We start from the raw sequence: 8265 nt of genomic DNA, 5'->3' as shown, positions 1-8265 counted from the left end.
TTTTTCTCGGCAACGTCTTGTTGTTTTATGTGTACGTGTCTTTCACATCTTTCATCAGATTTATCCTTAAGTATTTTATATTCACTTGACTATAAATGGGGTTGTTCTTTTCGTTTCAGTTGTTGATTGCCCATTGCTCACTCCAGAAATACATGTTGACCTTGATCCTGTGACCTGGTGGACTCCCTCAGCTCCAGTCACTTTTTTGCAGATTCCATTAGGTTTTCTGCATAGATGAGCTCGTCATCTGCCAAAAAAAGACAGTTTCACTTCTTCCTTTCCAGGCATGACCTCAGCCTTCCGTTTCTTTTTTCTTGCCCCGGCTGGGACGGAGTGTGAGAGCAGACCTCCCCCCCGGTCCTGATCGGGCGGGGGAAGGCATCCAATCTCACCCGTAAGTATGATGTCAGCTGTAGATTTTTTTTGTAAATGCTGTTTATCAAGTAGAGGAAGTTCCCGGCTATTTCTGGTTTGCTGAGAGTTTTTATCAGAATGGATGTTGGATTTTGTCAAGTGTTTTTTCTGTGTCTACGGAGATAATCGTAATTTGTTTTTCTTTCAGTTTGTTGGTTTGGTGAATTGAATTGATTAAATTTTGAATGTTAAATCAACCCTGAATTCTTGGGCTGAACTGGGATGTATTACATTTTTTATATATTGTTGGATTCAACTGAGTAGACTTGTTTAGAATTTTTCATCTATGTGTGTGAGAGATATTTTCTGCATTTTTTTCTGGTAACTTCTTGTCTGATTTTTGTGTCAGGTAACTGCTGGCTTCATAGAATGACTTGGGAATAATTCTTTTCAATTTTTTGAAAGGGTTTGTGCAGAATTGCTATGAATTCTGCCTTAACTATTGGAGAGAATCCTCCGGGCCACCGTCTAGGCCTGGACTTTTCTTTGTGGGAAGGTTTCTAAGCACAAATTCGCTTTGCAAATCTGTGCTCTGCCGTGTACTCATGGGACTCTGCATCTCCCTGGGCTCTCTGGATGCAGCTCTCTCCTCTCTGGTACCTGGCTGCAAACTGTCACTGCCTTGGTCTCCCTGAATTCTTAAGATCCTCCATTCAGGATGCCCACCAGGCTCTGCTGGGTCACCCCTGCACTGTGGCCTGGAAGCTCTGTGCAGGCAGCTGGCCAGGGTTCCCATCGGGCTCACCCCCTCTGTTCCCATCTCTCTGGCTTCGCGGCTCTTTGTGGCCTGATGTCCAGTGCCTTGAAAATCCTGGTGTCATATGTTTTGCCTGTGTTTTGGTGGTTTCAGGTAGGAAAGTAATCCAATCCCTCTGATTCCGTCTTGGCTGGAAGTGGAAGTTTTCCATCTTTTTTCCTTTTATTGGAAAGTAATACTTTGGACCAACTGTAGAGCACAGGGAACTCTACTTCGTTCTCTGTAATGACCTATATGGAAAAGAAACTTAAAAAGCGTGGATATATGTATATGTATAACTGAATCACTTTGCTGTACAGCAGAAAGGAACACAACATTGTAAATCAACTATTCTCCAATAAAAATTTAAAAAGAAGACAGTAAGGAACTTCCCTGGTGGCACAGTGGTTGGGAATCCGCCTGCCAGTGCAAGGGACACGGGTTCGAGCCCTGGCCCGGGAAGCTCCCACATGCCATGGAGCAACTGAGCCCATGCGCCACAACTACTGAGCCTGAGCTCTAGAGCCCGTGAGCCACAACTACTGAGCCCGTGCGCCACAACTACTGAGGCTGTGCTCTGGGGCCTGCGAGCCACAACTACTGAAGCCTGTGCGCCTACAGCCCGTGCTCTGCAACAAGAGAAGCCGCCACAATGAGAAGCCCGTGCACCGCAACGAAGAGTAGCCCCCACTCGCCGCAACTAGAGAAAGCCCGCACGCAGCAATGAAGACCCAACGCAGCCAAAAATAAATAAATAAATTTATATATTAAAAAAAAGAAAGTAATATGTTTATTGTAGGAAATCTAGAAAATGCAGAGATGTAGGAAGAAAAAAGTAGGAATCACAGCTAATATCACTGGCAGCTAACACGTTTGACTTAATGGTATAGTGTGTCCTAGTCTGCTGTGCCCACCCCAGCAGAGGGGTGCCCCACCTCCAGCCTCTTGGCACTGCCAGGCCAGTGCTGGACTCAGAGAAGCCAGGTATGTCCGGGGCTGTAAGGCCGAGGTGCAACCCACTGCTGCCTACTGCCCCTCCAGCTCCGGAGTCCCAGCAACTGTCAAAGACCTTGGCCCTGCCCAGGCCCTGGTGCTTGGCACCCGGGAAGCGGCCCCAGCGGTGTGGGAAACCCCGCAGAAAGGCTGGGATGGCTCCCCCACCGGGTCTGCAGAATCTGCGGAGTAGTGTCTTGAATCTCAGATGAGTAGGCGTTAGGCCCCTTCCCTTGTGTGTAGAAGGGTCTTGGTGTGGCATTTCCTTAGAGCGGATCCCAAAAATGGAGTTTCTGGGTCAAGGTGTGTGAGCAGAGCGGGCTCTGACATCCGGCCGAAGCTCTCTGCAGGGTGGTGGTCCCGTTCACCAGGAGACTATTTAAACCGAGACAACAGTGCAGGCACAGGCACCCGGAGGCCACGCAGTTTTCTGGCCGTCCGAAGCCTGTCAGGCCCGAAGATGGCACTCCGGGTGTTGTCTGGTCCCCTGCGGGCTGGTGGGCACCGTTTCCTGTCGCGGGGGCCGCCGTCCTCAGGAACACCCTCCGGGTCAGGGTGAAGCTGGAAACCCTCCCTCCTCCCTTGGGCCCCGCCCCCCCCCGGCCAGCCCCCCTCTGTGCCCACAGCTGTCGGGGAGGACCTGGTGGGGGGTGCCAGGGATTCCAGGGGAGGGTCCCGTGGTATAGCTGGGATCACGAGGGTGGGCGTGTCACGGGCTCTCCCAGGAAGGACACTTTGTCCCAGCCCCAGCCCTGACACGGACATTGATGCCGCACTTACCTGGAGCCCAGGGCCCCCCAACACCATCCCCCCCGGCCCCGGGCTCAGGCATGGGCTGGATGGGCTGAAGTTGGCCGGGGGCGTGACTCAGCAGGAAGCAGCCTCCCTGATGGACCACGTGGACGGGAGAGGCCTGGGGCCCGGGGGGCACAGGGCCCCAAGCTCTGGAAGGTCAGTTTGTCCTGATGCCATCTTCGTGGAGGGGGTGCTTTCAGCGGCTTCATCCTGTCCAGAAAAACCTTAATCAATATTCAGTCTAAGGAAGAGTGGAGAATTGTATTTGAGAGAAACTGAGGACTGCAGCTGCGAAACAGTCTTTCAGTAGCTCTGAGATCTGTTCCGAGGAGATGGGGGTGGTCAGCATATGTGTGATTTGGGGGAAGGGGTACGTGCAACCCAGCACGCATGTGGGTAGAAGGCTGCCGCTGGTCACCAGGAACAGACATCTCGGTTAATGGTTTGGGTGCTTTTCTAAGTACGGGAAGAGGCAAGAATCCAGCATCATAAAAATTGTCTCCTGAAGATATCATCTGAGGGCCGGTTCTGCCAGTTTTCCCAGAGCCCAGAGGGCCTCATTCCTGATCTCCACCCCGAATTCCTTGGAGGTCAGCGACTGCAGTGGCTGAGGGCTTGATTCTTGTAGAACCGGAGGGTGGGCAGCGTTCTTTATTTTATAATTCCCTCCCTTTCGGTCTTAATTTCAACCCAAGTGTGGGAGGCATTTCATGACCAATTTATCCCACGGTGCTAGGAATGCTCGTTCCCAGGTCAGGCGAGGACTTCCTTGATCGGCCCGTCAAGGCGCTGTTACTGGACTGGGCCCTGTTAACGGTGGCCCAGCGCCTCTGGGTCTCTGGTCCTACTGGTCTGTTACGGTCCAGGAAACGTTTCCCTGTTGCTGCTTCTTCCCATGCCTAGAGTTACACTATTACAATCACTGATCTTATAGAACTATATGTTTGGTCAATTGTTTCAGGTCCCTTAGTCATCGTTAATTTTTATCTGACGCTCAGTCACACATTTGGTAATGCCAGAAACGAAAATCTTGTAAAATAGAATACAAGTAATACAGCCAGTAACATTAATAAGGTCGTAAGTATTTAAGCTAAGAACTTCCATGAAGTGCGGCCCAATATCTCCCCAGGTCGTCTGAGCAGTCTATTCTAATCGCTGTCTTTAAGGGAAATGATATATCGGCATTTTATGTAAAGTTCACCAAAGACGTCTGTACGTACAAGGCGAGTGGCGGGTCATTGTGACCCCTCACAGGAACGCTGTCTCCTAAGGAGTTACACGGCTGGTGTCAGAAGGAGAAAAATTAGTCTACGTGGTTGAGCAGGTGTTTCAGCTTGGGGAGGTCTGGTTAGCACAGATGCACAACTGGAAGCCAAACGACAGAAAAATCTTTATGTTAAAATTCTTCTCGTCTTGTCTTAAAATGGGAATTGAAAATTTTCAGTCGGCAGGTGGGGGAGCAGTGGCTGCGCTCTGGTGGCCGAGGGGAAGCAGAGTCCACCCAACGCCCCACATTGTCTTCTGAGGACGGGCCCCCCTGCACCCCGCCGCCCCCGGTTCCCTGAGCCCCCTCACTGCGGAGGGTGGAGAGATGGCGGCCGGAGCTACAGGAGCGGAGCCCTGGCCGGTGAGGAACCACTGGGGTCCGGGGGGGAGGATGTCCCCGTGGGAGCAGTGGGACCACTAAAGGCCAGGCTGAGGGGCTGCGTGCGCAAGGGGTAGGGTGAGGGGGAGGCGGAGGGGAGGGGCAGGAAACGGGCCGTTGGGTCCCTGGGCCCCTGGGGAGGTTTGGGTCGGACTCTGGATGTGACCAGAGGCCCCCGGAAGGTTCTAGCTGGGGTGGGCAGATCCAGTGCGATAATTTAACTGCTCTTGTGCCCCCTCTATGGGAAGGAAGAGGGAGGCTGGGAGCCGCCACCTGCGAAGCTGTGGGAGCAGATCGCAGCCCCCCTGCGAGGGGTCCCCAGCCCTGGGGTCGTGTCCCCCTGCAGCATAGCGATGCTGCGCTCGTCTGGGTGCTCAAAGCTACAAGCCTCCACCCTTTTCCTCTTTGCCGGCCGGCCAGAGACAGCCTGTCTTCCAGACTGAGCAAAGCCCCAGTCTCCTCGAGGCCGGCAGGCCGGATGTTCAGGGGATCGCCCACCCGCAAATGTGGCCTCATTCACCCAACGGCCCTCCTCAACCCCAGCCCGTTCCCAGCCCCGCGGCTCCGTGGGGAGGCCCCTCCCTCCACGATTCTCTCCGTCCAGATAGAAGCAGAACGAGCAGGTAGCACGTGCTCTCTGTCAAATTAACTAATTCTGTCCATTTGCTGGATGGATGCCTGAGCAGAGGAATTCAAAACGTAAACGTAAGCAGTGGGTCTGCTTCAAAGTGAATTATTCATTAGAAACAGACGAGCATCCCGTGAGATCCATGCTTGGGCTCCTGTTTTTAGTTTTCTAAAAGGATCGCTTAATGCTGGCGGGGGTACAGCAGGGAGACTGGGTGGTGGTCTTGGGGAGCGGCTTTGAGTGGGAGCCCACGGCCGGCTAGCTTTCGGGGTGACGTGCCCCTTGAGTTGTGGGCCCCGGGTGGAGGGGGTGCGTGTGTTTCTGCTGACACAACCAGACCTCTCACTGTTGGGGGCGTCAGGGTCGGGGTGGTGGGTCCTGCTGACACAGCTCAGCAGCGGGTGGGTGACGGGGGCAGGGCGTCACTGGGGACCTGCTCTCAGCTCAAGTGGGACCGATGGCCCGGCTGGGGGGGCGCCTGAACGAGGCCCTGGGCCATGGCTGGGGAGGAGGGCCTTTGTGCGGACCCCTGGGCTGGTTGGAGACACCCCCCTTCCTCTTGGAGGGCGACCTGTTAGTGGGCACACGGCGCAGCCCACAGGTTCCCGCCGAGGGCGGACCCGGGCTTCTCACCAGGAAGGAAGCCCGTTCCCACAGCCCCTGCTAGGGCCGGGGCAGGGGCTGGGACACCTTCTGACGTGCTATTAATAGCTTTTCCTTTTATTACAAAATTAATGTGTGTTCCTTTGAGAAACTTGAGAAAAGGCAGATTGGCAAAAGGAGGGCAGTAAAACTTGCTGGCATCCCACCCACTCTGATAAGATCCACGTTGGTATTTACTTCCTCGTGTGGCCTTTCAGATATGTGTGGGACCCCACTATTTACGTCTCCTGGCAGCCTGTTTCTCCACGTCACGCTGTGTCTGTCTGGGAGACTACGAGCCTCCCCACGTACAGGCTGTTCCACGTCCCGCCAAGTGTGTGGACCTGAGCTTGTTTAACCCAGCCCCGTGGTCAGACGCTCGGTTATTTCCGGATTTTCTCTCTGTGAATAACACAGCGGTGAACACCTGTAGCCGGCTTTATGCCTTGTATCCGCCTAACACCCAGCGGGAAGCCCCGTTCTCGGACCACGTGGTCTGGGTGGAGCTGCCCGCTCTTCCGGCTCCAGACGTGGGTGAGGCAGGCTTGACCCATCACCCTGGCCAGAGACTGGGTCGGGGATGTCGCGTGGCCTGGGCTGAGCCAGCAGAACCCCTGGGGAGAGGGCCCCCTCTGCTCCTGGAGCTTGCTAGCCATGGGGGTCATCTCTGGGCCACCCTGGAGGGAGAGCCCCTGCAGAGAGAAACAGGTGTGGGAGGGACAGTGGCCCGGAGACTCATCTGGGCTCCTGGCTCAGCTGGGCCCAAATCATGGTCCCCTTACCTGTGTCCGTTGCATCAGCCGTGGGTGTATCTGCTTGTCTGAGCGCGAGACACACCAGAGGACAGACCTGGGTCTGCAACCAGAGCATCTGGACGGATGCAGAAGTGGTAGCAGGCCTGGGTGTTGCACGTGGCAGTGCCGGGGGCGGGGGGCCGGGCGGGCGCAGGTTGGGGCGGGTGGAGGGCTCGTCGGCCCCGTGCAGCAGGGTCCCCGTGGAGGGAGGCGGGAGCGCCGTGTGCCCCTCGAGGTGGGAGAGCGGAGACTCTTCCCCAGACAGAGGCGGGGGGCGGGGGTGGTGGGAGCCCTGGCCCAGAACGGTGCTGCTGCGAGGCCCGCTCCTGGCGCCCCTGCCTTCCCGCTCCTCGGGTTGCTGTCTTGAGCGTCCTCTGGTGGCAGCCTGGGGAGTGGGGTGTGGGCCCCTCCTCCCAGCATGTGGCCCCCTCCCTTCCGGGCCACTGGCGTGGGCAGGGCTTCAGGGCGGGTGCTGGAGGTGGACACCCCAGGCCAGGTCTCGGTCAAACGCTGTTTCCTCCTTTTGTTGCCGCACCCTCATCCCACCCCCCATAAGTGAGTGAAAGCAATGAACCCACAGAAATCCCAGGTTCTGCAGACAAGGTCATGGTTGCTCCAACCTGGGCGGCCTTGGGCCTCCCTGCCCTCTGTGGGTACCTGCTGCCTCCCATCTCCCCCAGCTCCTCTGTCCCGCCCGGCGTGTGCCCACCGGGGAAAGGCAGGGGAAATGTTGGGGGACCCACATCGACTGGACATGGCCCCTCCTCCACCATCCGGCTGGGCTGTCCAGGCTGTGGCCTGGGGCCTGCTTCCGCCCCCTTCTCAGCACTGCCTGGTCCACTGTTTTTGTGGCCCAGCTGTTCACACGGGGCCTGAGTTGCTCCGTCCTGACCACCTGCGGGGGCACAGGTCAGCGGGGACTGCGTGTGGTGGCCTGTGCGTGGCTGGGTGGGGACCTTCCTTTGCGTGATGGGACGGGACCACCCTCCGCAGTCAGCGCACCTGTGATCCAGGTGAAACCTCGAAGGATGTTCCCTACAGCCCACGTGTGAGCCGCGAGAATGACCTGGATTAGGGACAGGGATCCAGCCAGGGGAAGGCAGAGGGGCCCAGGGAGAGGTGGAGGGAATGCGACCGAGGGAATGTGGCGCTGTGGCGAGCTGCGATGGTCCCAGAGCCTCGGGCCAGGCGTGGGGAGAGATGGGGAGATGGTACAAAGACAGCCGTGGGAACGTTAACACGGACAGCTCTTCCCGTGGTGGGGAGGAAGTGCACAGAAAAGAAGGAAAACAGCCGGGGTGCTGGGCTGAGGGCCCCTCGCACGGCCCCATGTCAGGCTGACCGCCGGGGGGACAGGCAGGGGCCGAGGGCCACCGGGGTGACGGTGATGGCCTGGGAGGGCCGTGGCTGCAGCCTGGCTGAGCTGGCCGGCCGACTGGGCTTTCTGTTAGCGTCGCTCGACCTTCACCCCTGGCGCAGGTGCGGCTCAGCAAGAAAAAGATGAAACAAAAGGAAAAGCTGAGGCGGTCGAGCTCACGCTCAGCCCAAACCCGCCGAGGGTCCCCGGGGCCAGACGAGCCCCCGGGCCTGTCCTTCTGCCACTGCTCAGCCCAGCGCC

General features: G+C 56.9%; 1 long non-coding RNA gene across 1 annotated transcript; it reads right to left on the bottom strand.

The window, feature by feature from the left end:
• Positions 1–1951: 1951 nt before the first annotated feature.
• Positions 1952–6786, bottom strand: LOC113625031 (uncharacterized). The gene is made up of 3 exons (XR_003434609.1): positions 6636–6786; positions 4159–4303; positions 1952–3148 (listed from the first exon to the last, which is right to left on the bottom strand). It is a non-coding gene; the product is annotated as an uncharacterized LOC113625031 (long non-coding RNA).
• Positions 6787–8265: the final 1479 nt, after the last annotated feature.

Source organism: Aethalodelphis obliquidens, unplaced genomic scaffold, assembly GCF_003676395.1.
Source record: "Aethalodelphis obliquidens isolate GAN/ISIS:26980383/991018 unplaced genomic scaffold, ASM367639v1 scaffold1, whole genome shotgun sequence".
NCBI lineage: Eukaryota > Metazoa > Chordata > Mammalia > Artiodactyla > Delphinidae > Aethalodelphis > Aethalodelphis obliquidens.
The sequence above is the reverse complement of the archived record's forward strand: the minus strand, read 5'-3'. Positions and strand labels throughout refer to the sequence as shown.